The sequence below is a fragment of the Lathyrus oleraceus genome, chromosome 4 (assembly GCF_024323335.1).
Source record: "Lathyrus oleraceus cultivar Zhongwan6 chromosome 4, CAAS_Psat_ZW6_1.0, whole genome shotgun sequence".
NCBI classification, from domain to species: Eukaryota; Viridiplantae; Streptophyta; class Magnoliopsida; order Fabales; family Fabaceae; genus Lathyrus; species Lathyrus oleraceus.
In genome coordinates, this window is record NC_066582.1 from 187642995 (window position 1) to 187664376 (window position 21382).

Here is a 21382-nt window from a genome sequence, read left to right on the forward strand (position 1 = left end):
CGGGTTTGCCCTTACGGGTGTGTCGTTGTAGCTCTCTTAAGATCATCTGAACCAAAGATCCGGGAAAGAACGGTCACCGAAGTCAATAGCTCAGATGAGATCACCCAACCTGAGTGGAATAACTCCAAACGGAAGGACTCTCTCAAATGAACCTCGTCCTGCTGTGGTGACACGTCGCAATAACATGCTGATACAGCAAGTGAGGAAACGCGAGACCACGCTAATCCTAGGTGTATACTCGGGCCTGGGTTTTAGCCCCACTCATAACACCCACCCCAAACAGAGGAATAACCTGTACAGGATCAGCACAATGATAGTATGATGCATGCAAACAGATATGCACATATATACAACATAATAATCATAAATGCCATAAATAGAGCAACACAAGCAACCCACCCTATCCTAGAGAGCGCTAGGAGAGACTCGCCTAGGGAAGATGGACCACTGAAGGTCAACTTCTCTTAGTCCCCAGCAGAGTCGCCAGCTGTCGCATTACGCGAAAAACCGGCGGGAAAAAAAACAACAGAGCCGCCACCGTGCGTTATTTATCCCAAAAGAGGGAAAGGAAACGCTCGAAGTAAACCTGGAAAAGACATGGTCTCGTGACCAAAGAGAGATGGGATCGGGAGTCGGTTATGCGAAGGGAAGGTATTAGCACCCCTACGCATCCGTCATACTCGACGGGATCCACGCACAAAAGGAAGGAAAAGGTTGCTAAACACTGCTCACAAACATCACACACTGGCTGAAAGAGACACAGAAAACAAAAGAAACTAACTCGGCAGGATATCGCATCCTGGGCCTATGTAGTCTATCAGGCATAGACATCAGAGTCGACGTAGTTCGGACAGGGGAAAACGTGCTCGCTAGGATGTCGCATCCTATGCATACGTATCTTCTCGGACTAAAGAAGAATCAAAGCACTCGTATCTCGGCTAACGCACACCAAACAAAACCACACAGGAAATCGACTGCCAATCGCTGGACTTATGTCAAACTCCACACCAAAACAGGCAAACCTGGAAACCGAATGCCAATCGCTGGACTTACATCAGATTCCGAACCAAACACACGCACACTGGAAACCAAATGCCAATCGCTGGACTTACATCGGACTCCAAGCACACAATAAGAGGATACGGAATGCCAATCGCTGGGCTTACATCCATCTCCTAACACACACAAAGACAAAACAAAAAGGGTGCCCGGAGAGATCAGCTCATCTCCTGCCTACGTACCTCATCTGGTATGAGGATCAGGGCGACGTAGTTCCCCTATGCAGGGACAAAGGACTAGCCTAACCAGATACAAAGAGAGACACAACCAGGGAGACTACGACTCGAGCCTAGATGTTATCATGCATATCATCCCTAAGTTAAGGTTGCAATCTAACTTGCATGGGAAGCAAGCTATCCTAAACAGCACAGGCAAAGCAAAGCAAACAATCACAAATAGCACACACTATATACAAACAAAGTGGGCTCACACAAGGGTTAGGCTGTGAGACACAAGCCATCTAGAATCGGGTGATGTTAGCTCTTAACCCTAACATTGAGAGTTAGGGTGAAAGAGAGGAAATGGGAAGTGAAGATAAGACTTCACAGCTCTTATCCCTAGTCTGGGAGAGCTTCAGACAAAGGAATGTGTGGGTTCAAAAAGTGGGAACCCTTCTACACGTATGACTGACTCAAGTGAGATCTTGGGTTAATATCCGCAATGCATCAACACAAGTTGTGTGAGCAAAGGGATGACTCAACTGAATAACAGGAGATGGATTGCACATCTCTTGTATCTGCCAATTGCCTTATCAAAGGTCTTTTCCTGCTTGGCACAAAGATAGACAAACACAAGCATTGCCTCTTAAGGAGGGCTTCAGACAAGTGCCTGACCAAATAACAGGCCAGGTCTTCCAGACTACATGAAGTCAGTGAGTTATACCTCAATTGGTTAAGCAACCAAGCAACAGAAAAAGCAAGTTCAAAAGAACTATAGCAACTAATGTACCTGAAAACAATCTAACTCAGTCAGTACATCTCAAACAGTCAAACAGACAAACTAAAAGTCAACAGTTAACTGTAGAAAGTCAAACAGACAACAAGTGCAAGCTATGCATCAAAGCAAAGCACAAGCTCAACTCAAAGGAGCTAATCCACCTACAAAACAACTCAATGTTAATCAACATCAATCAAATAGCAATCCAAATGAGCAAAGGAATCAAACTCCTCAAAGCCATATGCTTCTTGTCCTGAAAACATAACTCAAACATAAGCACTAACCACTAGGACAAGGCCTAGGGTCAAAGAGGGAGAAATAATTCAAAACAGAACATGAAAATTGGCATAAATCAAGTTCAATCAAATGAGAACATCATCCAAGTGGTCTCATGTCCATAACATTCACCAAAATCATTTCATAAGGCAAAGAAGGCAAAGCATGCAATTTGAAAGCTCATAGAAGCAAACAGAATGAACCAATCCAAACTAACTCAAAAATAATTCAATAAATCCCAAGAAAAATCATGGCTAAACAGCATACATCACATGGTCATCATACCAAAAATCAAGTCATTTGGATAAGTGGAAGCATGTCAAATAAATTCCCTAAGGCAAGGCAAGGCAAAACAAGCTCAAAGGAAGCACAATTTCATACATCAACTTCACACAAGCATAAAACAGAATCCATACATGATAAATGTCTCAAACCAAAGCCATAGCAAACTTCAAAGTGTCTATAATACATGTGCAAAATTTCAGGTTCATAGGATGCACAACCAGCATTTCACAAAAATTCTACAAAACTTCATGAGCAATCATAACATCCAGAAGTAGCATCATGCAAAACATCATATTAATTGGCATTGAATTGGCATGGCAAATAAAATCAGGAAGTCAAGCAAGCAAAAGGTGTGACACACATTGTGACACCTACCTTAATCACATCATATCTCATCATCCAGACATGCTAAAAATACAAACTCTATACCAAAATATCCATGAATGTGTCTAGTTTAAGCACACAAAATTTCAAAGTCATTGGATTAAAATCCATCATTTCACAAGCAAAATGGCAAGGCATGTCAAGAAAACACATGTATGAACAATCCCTAAGCAAATATTAAATCCATGCGTGCACAATTTCTGTAAAAATCATCAAAAAAAACTAGACATCATGAGAATCATCATGCAAAAAATCCCAGCTCAATTGGATTAATAATCAAGGAGTTATGAATTTTTGAAATGGAGAAAAAATTAAAAAAACAATGAAGCACATAGCATAAACATGGATGAGATAATGACCAAAAGTGCTAAAGTCTTATTTGAAGGTGCATGCGCCTGGACTCGAACCGAGGGAACATTTGAATTGTGGCGCGTTTCAATGAAACGCCGCGTTTCATTAAAGGTGACCTGGCACCGGGAAACGCTTGTGGCCAATGAATCAGCCACGCAGGAGCCAAATGGACCAATACATGGCGGTAAACAGAAAATCACATGCAGAGTACGCTGGACATGGATCAAACGCGTTTCTGGGATCGAAACCCTAAGAAGTTCATCGTGTTCTTCACAGATTTTCCAGATCATGAACATTTATTCCAGAAATCAACAATGGATATATCATCACACTTGTCTTAACACGCACATCACTAATCTAAACTCGATTTATCCTAATTCTCACTATCATGTCTGGATCGAGTAAAAGAAAATTCACACATCAATCTTATATTCAACATATCTCACTCAAATCTTGATGAAAATTAATGCCACAAAGCTCAGAATACTTATGGATTCAAGATCTACAACATGCATATCCTAATTGCACGAATTGTGAGATTCGAAATCTTACCTTCAAGAGATTGCAGAACTGAATTCATGACTTTCAAGCCTTGAGAAGCAAAAATAGATGATCTTCAATGCTAGTATGATGATTTGGATGAATGTTGGATGCTCAGTCTTGCTTGATCTTGCTCAAATCTACAATTGCCATTGATGATGCTAGCTTCAACAGTTCAAGAATCAGCTCAAAATCCTTGCAATCTTGCTTCAATCCAACTCAGTTATGGTTGAAGATGATGATTCAATCGTGGAAATAGCAAGGTTTGTGAAGAATTTTGATGAATCTTCAAGAAAGAGTTTCAGAGTACAATGAAGAAAAAGTTCAGATCTGGAAATTATGCCAAGTTAATCCAATTTTCTGTTATGATTTGCAATATATATGGTCTGTTAATCATGCTTGCTAATCAAGATTAAGCCATGCCAAAGAGATTAATGAAATGAAGGTGTAATGGCTAATTTGCAAATGCACCTTAATGTGTGATAACCAATGCTACAGTGCATGATTCTGTGCTTAATTCACCTCAAAAATCAATTTGGAGCCAAATGCCAATGTTGGAATGCATGGACAATGCTTATTTTTCAAATTAGACTTTTCCCTCCAAAATTCAAATGAAAATGCCAAAATTTTGTAATGGAGATGCATGGTTCATGATGCATGAATTGGATAGCTCATGTTAAAACAAGAACGTTACAAAAAGAACCATCTCATTTGGCCTTGTGGTGTGAAAGTTATCCCCTTTTGAACTTCAAATTATCTTGACAATGATTGATCCATAATTTCTCAACCACACATGGGAAATTCATGTTCTTGGACTTTTTGAAAAGGTGAGAGCAAGATCTTCAAATTTCATGTTGGACAAAATTTCATTTGAATCTTGCTTGGACATGTAATCTTGAGGAGAAAACCTTTCCATTTTTGGCAATTTGAAATTACAGGTCACTTACTATTTTTGGAAACCTTCCATCTGACCTCAAATTCTTCATTGTTGATGTTTGAAATGTCAAATGAGACTTGTACGGACATGAATGAAGCCTATCTACCCATCTCCCACCTTCAAATCCATGGTTGAATGCACAGTTGACCTTGGTTGACTTTCTAGGGTTTCAGATGAATTTCAGCTTGACTGTTGAGCTTTGATCATCCAATCTTTGACCAAACCACTTCAAAATGACCCCTAGGTCACATGAACTTGATGAACCAATCCTAGGGCTTTGCTTCAATAGGAATTGCACTTGCTTGCTTGCTTAACTGGATCTCCTGACCAGTCTTGACTGATGACTTGCACTTGGGCAATGGACAATGCAATGCTATGCAGTGGACAATGTAATGTTAATAACCTAAACATGAAAATGTATGTACAAAATGGGAGGTGAAAATTTGAGGTGCTACAGCTGCCCCTATTCAATCAACTGGGAACCCGAACGGATGAGAGCAACGACTGTCAGACTTTCAGGGTAAACAGGGATTGAATACCGAAGAACCGTAGAAATTTGCACACTGCAGGGATCCACCAGCGGAAACGTCCACTGGGATCTGATATTTATTACTGAGATTTCTGGTTTTTTCAAAGGTATAACCACATTCAGACATCGAAAGACGATGAATGGGAGAAATCACAACTAGATGCCAACGGACAACTAGGAAAAACTCGACGTTTATCGAAACCAACGGAGAGGTAACCATCACCAACGGGTGAATGGAAGAGATACAACCATACGTCAGCGGACGTAGTGGGAAAAACTCATCATTTACCAAAACCAACGGAGAGGTAACTCTACTGGGGATGACCAGGAAAAACTCGACGTTTACCAAAACCAACGGAGAGGTGACCAGACATCAACGGATGAATGGGAAGACTCGACCAGACGTCAACGGACGAACGGGAGAAGCTCGACGTTTATCGACACCAACGGAGAAGGAGAAGCTCGACGTTTATCGACACCAACGGAGAAAGGTGACCAAACATCAACGGATGAATGGGAAGACTTGACCAGACGTCAACGGACGAACGAGAGAAGCTCGACGTTTATCGACACCAACGGAGAAGGAGAACACTTCACCAAGGAAGGGATATAACAACCGGAAACCGAATAGGACGTCCACCGACGACTCTACTGGGGATTCTGGCTGGGAATCAACCAGACATTAACGAATGACTGGGGAATAGGATATACAATCAGACGTCAACGGACGAATGAGAAAAACTCAATGTTTATCGAAACCAACGGAGAGGTAACTCTGAGGGGAAGAGTACAACTATACGTCAACAGACGAATAGGAAAAACTCAACGTTTATCGACACCAACGGAGAGGTAACTCTTTGGGGAAAAGTGAACACAACCAACCATCAACGGACGATTGGGAAAAACTCATCGTTTATCAAAACCAACGGAGAGGTAACCCTTTGGGGAATCAACAGACATTATCAAATGATCTGTGGGGAATAAGCAACTATGCATCAACGGACGCATAGGAAAAACTCAGCGTTTATCGACACCAACGGAGAAGTGACTCTTATTGGGGATAATTCAACTAGACATTCGCGGACGACTAGAAAAAACTCAACGTTTATCGAAACCAACGGAGAGGTGACCTCTGGGGAGGGTATTACGAACATCGAAAGATGATGTTTACCGACATCAAAAGAGGATCAGACATTAACGAATGACTGGGGGACTCGATGTTTACCGACACCGAAAGATGGTGTGTACCGACACCAAAGAAAGACGACCAGACATTAACGAATGACTAGAAAGGACTCGATGTTTACCGACACCGAAAGATGGTGTTTACTGACACCAAAGAAATAACACACGCGGGTGCTGACATGACACTGACCAGTATCACAGGATGACATCTACATATGTCGAGACAAGGTTAAACACTTGCTGGGGATCTCACTGGGGAGCATCAGACTTTCTTTCCCACACGGGTGAAGAAATAAACCTCTCTGGGGAGTTAACAATCCTGAATGCCGTCAGGAGCAACTGTAGCAAATGTGCTGCACAGATGTTGAACAAATAATCCGCCTCTGCCGGGGATACGGTCTGATTGGGTTAACACATGAATGCATATGTTTGAATTTTTCTATGGCGTAATGCTCCATATTGAATGGAAATGCTACGCATTTTTGAGGATGCCATGATTACTATATGCCAAATGCAAAATGATGAACTCTGGCTGGGGAGCCAAAATGATCAGATACTCCAACTGCGGGGAGACTCTGCTTAAGGAATACTCTGCGGGGAGAGCCCCGACTTCTCACTCGTGCTAGAGAAAATAATACTGTTGCTGGGGAAAGGATAGACTCCGCTGAGGACATCCTTCATAGGACCCAATCCACTCGGGGACTCCGCTTGGGGAAACAACAATACAACTCGCTGGGGAGAATTGCCAACAAGTAAGATAAACTCTGCTTTGGGAAATAAATGCTACTCCGCTGGGGAATAAACAAGGCGACTGCGCTGAGGAACCATCACTACAACTCCACTGGGGGAACCATAAGGTGACTTCACTGGGGACGACCCAACCAATCCACAAGTAGGATAAACTCGGCTTGGGGATGCAGATACCATTCCGCTACGGAAAACTCATCCAATCCACAGGTAGAATAAATTCCGCTGGAGATAACTTTCTTTGAACCCGCTCCACTCGGGGAACTTACTGGGGAAAATTATCAACACCAATCTCTGCTCGGGAGATCCGCTAGGGGAAGCAACTCTGTTGGGGATAACACACCAACTCGCTGAGGAGGAACATAACTCTGGTGAGGAAAGTAATATACCAGACCACACTGTAGAAAGACATCCGCAACCCTGCTAGGGATAAGCGCTCACGACCACGCTGGGGATAACAGTACTTCAAACCCGACTGCTGGGGGAATAACACCATTCCAACCGACACCTCCGCTGGGGATACAACATCCTTCCAACTTAGTGGGGACTCAGTTGGGGGAAGCAGGCAAATAGGCCTGCTGGGAATAGGCAATTCTTAGATCTGCTGGGGATAGAAGGCACTATCCAAAGGCGTCTCTGCAGGGAAGAACAACTCTGAAAGCTCTCATACTTGCCTGGGAAAGATCTGCTATGGAGTTGTCTGCACAGATGACAACCTGCAAAACAGCACAACAACATGCCCCAGGGGATACATGGACAAGATACGCTCAAGTGTCCTCAACATTCAAAATGATTTTCAAATGTTTTATCTTTCAGCACGTTATTGTTCAGCCTTCATGTTTTTATATGCAATGTTTATCAAAAATTCGGACGTTTTTGCAAACAAAACAGTAAAATAAGAACAAGAGAGCTGTTTATCTGAATAACGACTTTTATTGATTGAAAATGTGCCTGACAAGGCGAATACATTAGGAAGAAATTCCTAGAAGGAGGTAATTGCGCACAAAAGGAAAAAATCTATCCTAATGGCAATGTGAACACGGCATCCACTATTTCCCAATTCTGTTATAACTCACAGATCATTAGCTTTCCTCCCAAATTCCTTGCTTTCTGAGAAGAATGACTGGACCGATCACATCTTTCGAGATGGCAGACGACAAAGCGCGATGAAGTACAGATAACTCAGACTATAGTCTTCGCTTTAATCCCTCTTTTGCCTGGATCGCCCTTTCGGGTTTTCAATCCACCGGGATACCCATTTTTGCCTAAGCCGCCCTTGCGGGTTTTCGACTTACCGGGTGTACAATCTTTTCATTTTTATCCCTAACTTTTGACCGAACCTTTTCCTTTTTTGGTTCGCCGGGGTGCCCTTTTTTGCCTGGACTCTTTTATTCTTTTTGTCCAGTGGGTCAATTTATGCGAAGTATTTTTTGACTACATCTGAGTTGACAGGGGACGGGAAATCTTCACCATCCATAGTTGTAAGCATCAAGGCTCCACCGGAGAAGACCTTCTTTACAACATACGGACCTTCATAATTAGGAGTCCACTTGCCCCTGTTATCTGTACCGGGAGGAAGGATCCTCTTCAAAACTAGATCACCAGTCTGATAGCTTCGAGGACGCACTTTCTGATCAAAGGCTCGCTTCATCCTTCTCAGATATTTGGCCATGGCACACAGCTGCAAGCCGTCTCTCTTCGATAAAGCTCAACTCATTAAACCTTGTTCGAATCCACTCGGCTTCGTCCAACTTGACATCTAACAAAACTCTCAGAGAAGGGATCTCCACTTCAACGGGTAGGACTGCTTCCATACCATACACAAGGGAGTACGGGGTTTCCCCGGTCGACGTACGCACTGAAGTACGGTACCCATGCAAAGCGAAAGGCAGCATCTCATGCCAATCCTTGTACGTTACGACCATCTTCTGCACAATCTTCTTAATATTCTTGTTTGCCGCCTCTACAACACCATTCATCTTCGGTCTATAAGGAGAAGAATTGTGATGTTCAATCTTGAAATCTTTACAAAGCTCTTTCATCATCTTGTTATTGAGATTCGAACCATTATCAGTGATGATTCTCTCAGGAACTCCATAACGACAGATGATTTCTTTCTTAATGAACCGGGCAACCACCTGTTTGGTAACATTAGCATAGGAAGTTGCTTCCACCCACTTGGTGAAGTAATCAATCGCAACCAAGATGAAGCGATGTCCATTCGAAGCAGTAGGCTCAATCTTCCCAATCATATCAATGCCCCACATGGCGAACGACCAAGGCGAGTTCATGACATTCAGAGGGCTTGGTGGTACATGAACCTTATCAGCATAAATTTGACACTTATGGCACTTCCGAGCGTATTTGAAGCAATCGGATTCCATAGTCATCCAGTAATAACCGACTCTCAACAATTTCTTCGACATTGCATGACCACCAGCATGGGTACCAAACGAACCTTCATGCACTTCTTGCATCAACATGTCTGCTTCATGTCTATCCACGCATCTGAGCAGAACCATGTCAAAGTTTCTCTTGTACAGTACATCATCCTGATTCAGATAAAAGCTTCCAGCTAGCCTTCTCAGGGTTTTCTTGTCATTCTTCGACGCACCTTCAGGATACTCCTGACTCTTGAGGAAGTTCTTGATATTATAGTACCACGGCTTTTCATCAATCACAACAGACTCGGCTGCAAACACATACGCAGGCCTCTCGAGTCGATTCACTGCAACATGTGGCACATGATTCCACCAATGAACTTTGATCATAGAGGATAAAGTAGCCAAGGCATCAGCCATCTGATTCTCATCCCGGGGGACATGATACAACTTCACTTTCTTGAAGAACGTCAGTATTCTTCTGGTGTAATCTCTATACGGAATCAAATGCGGCTGGTTGGTATTCCAATCTCCATTGACCTGATTGATCACTAGAGCAGAATCTCCATATATGTCAAGCGTTTTGATCCTCAAATCAATGGCTTCTTCTATCCCCATGATACAAGCCTCATACTCAGCTTCGTTGTTGGTGACATCAAAAGTCAATCTGGCAGAAAAAGGTATATGAGCACCTTTCGGATTGATCAACACCGCACCAACACCGTTACCGTTCACATTCACATCCCCATCGAACATCAATGTCCACTTGTCATCCGGATCCGGTCCTTCCTCGACAAGAGGCTCTTCACAATCTTTCATCTTAAGATACATGATGTCTTCATCAGGGAATTCAAACATCATCGGCTGATAATCATCAATCGGTTGCTCGGCGAGGTAGTCTGACAGAATACTACCTTTGATGGCCTTCTGCGACGTGTACTGAATATCATATTCTGTTAAAATCATCTGCCAACGGGGAACACGTCCGGTGAGAGCCGGCTTCTCAAAGATGTATTTCACTGGATCCATCTTAGAAATCAACAAGGTAGTATGGTTCAACATATACTGCCTCAGTCGGCGAGCAGCCCAGGCCAAAGGGCAGCAAGTTTTCTCAAGCTGTGAATATTTGATTTCACAGTCGGTAAACGTTTTGCTAAGGTAGTATATGGCATGCTCTTTTCGACCAGACTCGTCATGCTGTCCCAATACACACCCCATTGAGTTCTCAGTCACTGATAGGTACATTATCAGTGGTCTCCCTGGAACTGGCGGTATCAGGATCGGAGGTTTCTGTAAATACTCTTTTATCTTGTCAAAAGCTTTCTGACAGTCATCATTCCACCTGATTGCTTGATTCTTTCTTAGCAATTTAAATATTGGTTCACACGTGGCAGTTAGGTGAGATACAAACCTTGCAATGTAGTTCAATCTCCCTAAAAACCCACGAACCTGCTTTTCAGTTTTCGGTTCAGGCATTTCTCGAATAGCTTTGACTTTTGCTGGATCAACCTCAATCCCTTTCTCACTGACAATGAAGCCCAACAGCTTCCCTGATCTCACACCAAACGTACACTTGTTCGGGTTCAGCCTCAGTTTGAACTTTCTCAACCGGTCAAACAGCTTCTGCAAATTTACCAGGTGCTCCTCTTCTGTCTGCGACTTCGCAATCATGTCATCCACGTACACTTCAATCTCTTTGTGCATCATGTCATGAAAGAGAGTCGTCATAGCCCTCTAATAGGTAGCACCGACATTCTTCAGCCCAAATGGCATCACCTTATAGCAGAACATGCCCCAAGGTGTAATGAATGTCGTCTTTTCCATGTCCTCCGGCGCCATCTTAATCTGATTATAACCAGAGAAACCATCCATGAAAGAGAATACCGAGGATTGAGCCATATTATCAACCAATACATCAATGTGAGGTAATGGGAAATCATCTTTCGGACTGGCTCTATTCAGATCCCGGTAATCGACACACATTCTGACTTTGCCATCCTTCTTCGGCACGGGAACGGTGTTGGCCACCCAAGGGGGATAAGTTGTTACTGACAAGAAACCAGCATCGAACTGCTTCTGAACCTCTTCCTTGATTTTAACAGCCATGTCAGGACTCGTTCTCCGAAGCTTCTGCTTGACCGAAGGACAATCTTCTCTGAGAGGTAGTCTATGCACCACAATATCGGTATCCAACCCAGGCATGTCTTGATAAGACCAGGCGAATATCTCCACATACTCTCTCAGCATCTCAATCAACCTGCTCTTGACCTCTGTCTTCAAAGCATCCCCGATCTTGATATCTCTTCTGGCGTCCTCAGTACCAAGATTCACAATCTCCAACCCCTCCTGATGAGGTTGGATGACCCTTTCCTCTTGCTTCAACAATCTGACCAATTCTTTGGGGAGTTCACAGTCTTCCTCACTCTCCTCTTCAGCTTGGTAGATGGGATTATTGAAATCATACTGAGCCATAACAGAACTGTTCATAGTAGATGCCGCGAGATCACTTCTGCATGTGTAATGCTTTGTTTTAGAAAAAAGAGTTCAATAAAGTCACAAAAACAAAAACATTGCCATTTTTTTTTTGAAAAATGAAAAATAGAAAGACAGGGATCACAAAATTGTTTGCAAAACGTCCTTTATTAATGATAAAATTGTAAAACATGATGTGGCCCTACAATGAACCACTACGCCTTGGGCAGAACGTAGGGTTTTGTGCAGAATCAAAAAAACACAAGAAAATTACTCTGTTTGAAGAGTAACTTGGACCACATCTTCTGCCGTCCAATTGCTGATCACTTCCCCTGGTGCACGCGGGCGAACCCAGTTGTCGAGATCATAATCACTGTCACCATCTTCACTATCTGCTGCAAAGACGTCACCGTGATTCATCAGCCCAGCGCTGGTAAAGGTACTCGGACCTGCTTGGACACCCTGCCCCGCTTGCAAAGGTTGATAGCCAATACCAAATTTATCCTCTTTAATAGGCAGATCCACCATCTTGCCCCAGCCTTCAGCTTTGCCAGAGTCAACAACCTCTTTGGCCTGCTTGTACGAAGCAATCGAAGCACCCGACTTCCTCTGATCAGCACACGCCACCCCCTCGAGAGCGACGGTCTCAAACGCCTGACATAAAGTTTCGTGGATCTCGCCATCCACCTCTACATATTTGAAAGAGGATAGGTGACTCACCAAGATATCTTCTTCACCACACACGGTCACAATCTGACCGTTCCAGACATACTTGAGCTTCTGGTGGAGAGTCGACGAGACTGCCCCTGCTGCATGGATCCACGGACGCCCCAACAAACAACTGTACGCTGGCTGGATGTCCATCACATAGAAGATAATATCGAAGACCTCTGGACCTATCTTCACAGGCAAAGTAAATTCACCAAACACAGAACGTTTGGATCCGTCGAATGCGCGAACTATCAGGTCACTCGGAGTAAGCACAACCCCTTCAACAGATATCTTCTTCAGAATTTGCTTGGGCAGCACATTCAGCGACGAGCCGGTGTCTACCAACACATGAGACAATACAGCACCCTTGCACTCCATGGTGATATGCAAGGCCTTATTATGATTACGTCCCTCAGGCGTTAAGTCTAGGTCTGTGAACCCCAAACCATGCCTGGTGCTCACGTTGGCAATCACACCCTCCAGTTGGTTGACGGAAATCTCTTGAGGTACATACGCCATATTCAGCATCTTCAGTAAGGCGTTACGATGTGCCTTAGAGCACAACAGCAAAGAGAGAATTGAAATCTTGGACGGAGTCTGGTTAAGCTGATCTACAATCTTGTAGTCACTTTTCTTGATGATTTTCATAAACTCCTCCACATCTTTTTCAAATGAACCCTCAGGCACCTCCTTCTGAGCAGGTTCTTCATCAACCACAGCCTGTTTGCCCTTAGCCTTGGCGAGAACCTCGGCATTGTTGTCTCTTAACGGTTGTGGAGCAAACAGACGTCCACTACGAGTAAATCCTCCTGGTCCACCAACGTTGTCCACAACAGGACTCACAACCACAGGAGTTTTTTTAGGCACACTGATAGTCATAGGCGACTGATTGACCGGCCTCGTCTGATTCTCAGCCCTTCTGTTATTATGGTAGGCGTCGTCATATCTCCACGGAACAGCCCGACTGTCAACAGCCCTTCTGATCGGAGCGACGATCATTGATGGATTACTGGCAGTTACTGGTGCAGAAATGGTAACAGGAATACCACTAGTTGTAGGCGCACTAACCCTCTGATCACGTCTTTCAGACGGTTTGAAAAAGATAGTGACAGTTGACACTGACCCACGATCTCTGACAACCCTACTAAATTGCAGACAACCTTCATCCATCAAACCCTGGATACCGGCCCTTAACTGATCACAGCCATTCTCAGATTCAGCACAACCAACACAACCCTCATCACAGCCCGGGTACACACTCGCACTCAGCAGGCGGCCCTTTACCACTGACAGAGAAGTCTGAACATCATCAACACTAACAACCAAGTCTTCAGCTTTTTCCCCTTAAATGCTATTCACCGGGTGAGCACCATGCGGCGGCATAGGGTTGTTAACAACATTCGGCACAGGAGCGAAATTGATAGTTTTAGCATCAATTAGGTCCTGGACTTTATGATGAAAAGCCCTGCAGTTTTCAATATGGTGTCCTGGCGTACCAGAGTGAAAGTCACAACGCACGTTGGCATCATACCCAGGTGGTATTTTTGTCAACGGTGCCATGGTCCTCAATTCCACAAACCCTAATCTGAGCAACTCAGGCAGTAACTCAGCATAGGTCATGGTCAGTGGGTCAAAACGTCTATCAGGCATCCTCTGCCTCGGCTGATACGGACGTTGTTGTTGTTGTTGTTGCTGTGGCGGTTGTTGTTGAACCCTTTGTTGTTGCGGTTGTTGGCGTTGTTGAGGTGCTGGAATTGTGACGGCAGCAACCTGACGGTATTGATTTCTATTCCCAACTCTTCGGTGTTGCACCGCATTGGTTTCACCCTCTCTCCGACGAGGTGCCCCGGCAAAAGGTTTCTTTGAAGACGAGGACCCCACATCTTGAATCTTACCAGCCTTAATCAAGCTCTCTGTCCTCTCTCCGCAAATGACCACATCCGAAAAACTACCGAATGGGCAACTTCCCATCCGGTCCATAAAAACACCTTGAAGTGTGCCAATAAACATATCTGTTAACTCCCTTTCCAGCATAGGGGGTTGAACTCTAGCAGCCAGCTCACGCCACCTCTGGGCATACTCCTTGAAGCTCTCTCCAGATTTTTGACATAGACTCTGCAGCTGAGTCCGACTCAGCGCCATGTCCATGTTGTGCTTGTATTGCCTCAAGAAGGCTTCACCCAGATCCCTCCAACACCGGATAAAATCTCTCTTAAGCTCCATGTACCAATCCAAGGAAGCCCCAGATAGACTATCCTGGAAAAAGTACATCCACATCTTTTCATCATCGGTATAAGCAGAGATCTTCCGATAATAAGCCTGCACATGGGTGCGAGGGCAAGAAGTACCGTTATACTTATCGAAAGAGGGTGCCTTGAATTTCTAAGGGATCCTCAACCCCTCTACCAGCCCCATATTGGTAACATCAAAACCTAGGGAATTCTGACATTCCATGGCTCTAATCTTCTCAGTAAGGGCATCAACCTCCCGATCCCTATCCTCAACTCTTCCAGCAACTTCATCATCTTCACTCAGCAGTGTGAACATGTCCTCTTGTCTATCAACAATCGGAGCAGGATGACGAACGGGAGCTCGGGTAGCTCTGACATTGACAGTCTCTGCAGCAAGAGGCTGTCCATTGATCCTTATACCCCTTAACTCATCCCCCACAGCATAGTCATTGGTGGTAACAGCAGCAATATTCTCGTGAACGGGTGCACCAGCAGGTGAAGCACGGTTGGACGTCTGAATCACAGTCTCTTGTCTCTGAACCAGGGCTCGAAGCTCCTCCTGACCTTGCGCAACCCCTTGCATCATTGTCATAAACTGGGCCATGTTCGCCCTCATCTCAGCCAACTCGGTCTGAACCTGATCCATACTTCTCTGTTGATTGAGTCTGGTTGAACACCGGTGCGGTCTTCGATCAGCTATCCTGCCCGACACAGGAACCAGAGTGAGAAGTCGCGAGCAAGAACACTTGTTATGCAAAATGATATGTGTATGATGTGCGTGATGCGTATGCAGGTTAACTTTTTTCATGCATTATTATACATTTTTCTTCTTTTTTTTTCCGAAAATAAACATGCTATGATGCAAATGATGGAGCCATGACTGGTCAGCTGAGTATCATATGGCACAGGATCAAAGCTTCGGCTTGAACTTGGAACCACAAATTCATCTGAAACCCAAAGTCATCTGAACCCAAGTCAACATCTGAGCAGGTACCCTCAAATTCAGCCCAGGGATCCGAAATAAACGGAACCCTCTGATCAATACCAGGATCAAACCTCCGGCGTCCAGAAATAAAGATCCATAAATCCGACTTAACCATAATCACCATCACAGAATCACTGGCAGAAACCTGTACTTGCAAGAATACAACCCTCCCCTCACAGGTGAATTCTAACAAGGTCATCCTAAGGCGGACAATGGTCTCGACAATCGGGCAAAGATACTCAACGGGTTTGCCCTTACGGGTGTGCCGTTGTAGCTCTCTTAAGATCATCTGAACCAAAGATCCGAGAAAGAACGGTCACCGAAGTCAATAGCTCATATGAGATCACCTAACCTGAGTGGAATAACTCCAAACGGAAGGACTCTCTCAAATGAACCTCGTCCGCCTGTGGTGACACGTCGCAACAACATGCTGATACAGCAAGTGAGGAAACGCGAGACCACGCTAATCCTAGGTGTATACTCGGGCTTGGGTTTTAGCCCCACTCATAACACCCACCCCAAACAGAGGAACCAACCTGTACATGATCAGCACAATGATAGTATGATGCATGCAAACAGATATGCACATATCTACAACATGATAATCATAAATGCCATAAATAGAGCAACACAAGCAACCTACCCTATCCTAGAGAGCGCTAGGAGAGACTCGCCTAGGGAAGATGGACCAGCAAGAGGTCAACTTCTCTTAGTCTCCAGCAGAGTCGCTAGCTGTCGTATTACGCGAAAAACCGGCGGGAAAACAAAACAATAGAGCCGCCACCGTGCGTTATTTATCCCAAAAGAGGGAAAGGAAATGCTCGAAGTAAACCTGGAAAAGACATGGTTTCGCGACCAAAGAGAGATGGGATCGGGAGTCGGTTATGCGAAGGGAAGGTATTAGCACCCCTACGCATCCGTCGTACTCGACGGGATCCACGCACAAAAGGAAGGAAAAGGTTGCTAAACACTACTCACAAACATCACACACTGGTTGAAAGAGACACAAAAAACAAAAGAAACTAACTCGGCAGGATATCGCATCCTGGGCCTACGTAGTCTATCAGGCATAGACATCAGAGTCGACGTAGTTCGGACAGGGGAAAACGTGCTCGCTAGGATGTCGCATCCTATGCATACGTATCTTCTCGGACTAAAGAAGAATCAGAGCACTCGTAGCTCGGCTAACGCACACCAAACAAAACCACACAGGAAATCGACTGCCAATCGCTGAACTTATGTCAAACTCCACACCAAAACAGGCAAACCTGGAAACCGAATGCCAATCGCTGGACTTACATCAGACTCCGAACCAAACACACGCACACTGGAAACCAAATGCCAATCGCTGGACTTACATCGGACTCCAAGCACACAATAAGAGGATACAGAATGCCAATCGCTGGGCTTACATCCATCTCCTAACACACACAAAGACAAAACAAAAAGGGCGCCCGGAGAGATCAGCTCATCTCCTGCCTACGTACCTCATCTGGTATGAGGATCAGGGCGACGTAGTTCCCCTACGCAGGGACAAAGGACTAGCCTAACCAGATACAAAGGGAGACACAACCAGGGAGACTACGACTCGAGCCTAGATGTTATCATGCATATCATCCCTAAGTTAAGGTTGCTATCTAACTTGCATGGGAAGCAAGCTATCCTAAACAGCACAGGCAAAGCAAAGCAAACAATCACAAATAGCACACACTGTATACAAACAAAGTGGGCTCACACAAGGGTTAGGCTGTGAAACACAAGCCATCTGGAATCGGGTGATGTTAGCTCTTAACCCTAACATTGAGAGTTAGGGTGAAGCAGAGGAAATGGGAAGTGAAGATAAGACTTCACAACTCTTATCCCTAGTCTGGGAGAGCTTCAGACAAAGGAATGTGTGGGTTCAGAAAGTGGGAACCCTTCTACACGTATGACTGACTCAACTGAGATCTTGGGTTAATATCCGCAATGCATCAACACAAGTTGTGTGAGCAAAGTGATGACTCAACTGAATAACAGGAGATGGATTGCACATCTCTTGTATCTGCCAATTGCCTTATCAAAGGTCTTTTCCTGCTTGGCACAAAGATAGACAAACACAAGCATTGCCTCTTAAGGAGGGCTTCAGACAAGTGCCTGACCAAATAACAGGCCAGGTCTTCCAGACTACATGAAGTCAGTGAGTTATACCTCAATTGGTTAAGCAACCAAGCAACAGCAAAAGCAAGTTCAAAAGAACTATAGCAACTAATGTACCTGAAAACAATCTAACTCAGTCAGTACATCTCAAACAGTCAAACAGACAAACTAAAAGTCAACAGTTAACTGTAGAAAGTCAAACAGACAACAAGTGCAAGCTATGCATCAAAGCAAAGCACAAGCTCAACTCAAAGGAGCTAAATCCACCTACAAAACAACTCAATGTTAATCAACATCAATCAAATAGCAATCCAAATGAGCAAAGGAATCAAACTCCTCAAAGCCATATGCTTCTTGTCCTGAAAACACAACTCAAACATAAGCACTAACCACTAGGACAAGACCTAGGGTCAAAGAGGGAGAAATAATTCAAAACAGAACATGAAAATTGGCATAAATCAAGTTCAATCAAATGAGAACATCATCCATGTGGTCTCATGTCCATAACATTCACCAAAATCATTTCATAAGGCAAAGAAGGCAAAGCATGCAATTTGAAAGCTCATAGAAGCAAACAGAATGAACCAATCCAAACTAACTCAAAAATAATTCAATAAATCCCAAGAAAAATCATGGCTAAACAGCATACATCACATGGTCATCATACCAAAAATCAAGTCATTTGGATAAGTGAAAGCATGTCAAATAAATTCCCTAAGGCAAGGCAAGGCAAAACAAGCTCAAAGGAAGCACAATTTCATACATCAACTTCACACAAGCATAAAACAGAATCCATACATGATAAATGTCTCAAACCAAATCCATAGCAAACTTCAAAGTGTCTAGAATACATGTGCAAAATTTCATGTTCATAGGATGCACAACCAGCATTTCACAAATCATCTAAGTTCATGACTCTCAAAAAGTCCAAACATGATCAATCAGCAAAGAAAATCTCAAACAAATTGGAAATGCACTCAAAAATTCTACAAAACTTCATGAGCAATCATAACATCCAGAAGTAGCATCATGCAAAAAATCATATTAATTGGCATTGAATTGGCATGGCAAATAAAATCAGGAAGTCAAGCAAGCAAAAGGTGTGACACACATTGTCACACCTACCTTAATCACATCATATCTCAACATCCAAACATGCTAAAAATACAAACTCTATACCAAAATGTCCATGAATGTGTCTAGTTTAAGCACACAAAATTTCAAAGTCATTGGTTTAAAATCCATCATTTCACAAGCAAAATGGCAAGGCATGTCAAGAAAACACATGTATGAACAATCCCCAAGCAAATATTAAATCCATGCGTGCACAATTTCTGTAAAAATCATCAAAAAAAACTAGAAATCGTGAGGATCATCATGCAAAAAATCCCAGCTCAATTGGATTAATAATCAAGGAGTTATGAATTTTTGAAATGGAAAAAAAATTAAAAAAACAATGAAGCACATAGCATAAACATGGATGAGATAATGAGCAAAAGTGCTAAAGTCTTATTTGAAGGTGCATGCGCCTGGACTCGAACCGAGGGAACATTTGAATTGTGGCGCGTTTCAATGAAACGCCGCGTTTCATTAAAGGTGACCTGGCACCGGGAAACGCTTGTGGCCAATGAATCAGCCACGCAGGAGCCAAATGGACCAATACATGGCGGTAAACAGAAAATCACATGCAGAGTACGCTGGACATGGATCAAACGCGTTTCTGGGATCGAAACCCTAAGAAGTTCATCGTGTTCTTCACAGATTTTCCAGATCATGAACATTTGTTCCAGAAATCAACAATGGATATATCATCACACTCGTCTTAACACGCACATCACTAATCTAAACTCGATTTATCCTAATTCTCATTATCATGTCTGGATCGAGTAAAAGAAAATTCACACATCAATCTTATATTCAACATATCTCACTCAAATCTTGATGAAAATTAATGCCACAAAGCTCAGAATACTCATGGATTCATGATCTACAACATGCATATCCTAATTGCACGAATTGTGAGATTCGAAATCTTACCTTCAAGAGATTGCAGAACTGAATTCGTGACTTTCAAGCCTTGAGAAGCAAAAACAGATGATCTTCAATGCTAGTATGATGATTTGGATGAATGTTGGATGCTCAGTCTTGCTTGATCTTGCTCAAATCTACAATTGCCATTGATGATGCTAGCTTCAACAGTTCAAGAATCAGCTCAAAATCCTTGCAATCTTGCTTCAATCCAACTCAGTTATGGTTGAAGATGATGATTCAATCGTGGAAATAGCAAGGTTTGTGAAGAATTTTGATGAATCTTCAAGAAAGAGTTTGAGAGTACAATGAAGAAAAAGTTCAGATATGGAAATTATGCCAAGTTAATCCAATTTTCTGTTATGATTTGCAATATATATGGTCTGTTAATCATGCTTGCTAATCAAGATTAAGCCATGCCAAAGAGATTAATGAAATGAAGGTGTAATGGCTAATTTGCAAATGCACCTTAATGTGTGATAACCAATGCTACAGTGCACGATTCTGTGCTTAATTCACCTCAAAAATCAATTTGGAGCCAAATGCCAATGTTGGAATGCATGGACAATGCTTATTTTTCAAATTAGACTTTTCTTTCCAAAATTCAAATGGAATTCAAATGAAAATGCCAAAATTTTGTAATGGAGATGCATGGTTCATGATGCATGAATTGGATAGCTCATGTTAAAACAAGAACGTTACAAAAAGAACCATCTCATTTGGCCTTGTGGTGTGAAAGTTATCCCCTTTTGAACTTCAAATTATCTTGACAATGATTGATCCATAATTTCTCAACCACACATGGGAAATTCATGTTCTTGGACTTTTTGAAAAGGTGAGAGCAAGATCTTAAACTTTCATGTTGGAGAAAATTTCATTTGAATCTTGCTTGGACATGTAATCTTGAGGAGAAAACCTTTCCATTTTTGGCAATTTGAAATTACAGGTCACTTACTATTTTTGGAAACCTTCCATCTGACCTCAAATTCTTCATTGTTGATGTTTGAAATGTCAAATGAGACTTGTACGGACATGAATGAAGCCTCTCTACCCATCTCCCACCTTCAAATCCATGGTTGAATGCACAGTTGACCTTGATTGACTTTCTAGGGTTTCAGATGAATTTCAGCTTGACTGTTGAGCTTTGATCATCCAATCTTTGACCAAACCACTTCAAAATGACCCCTAGGTCACATGAACTTGATGAAC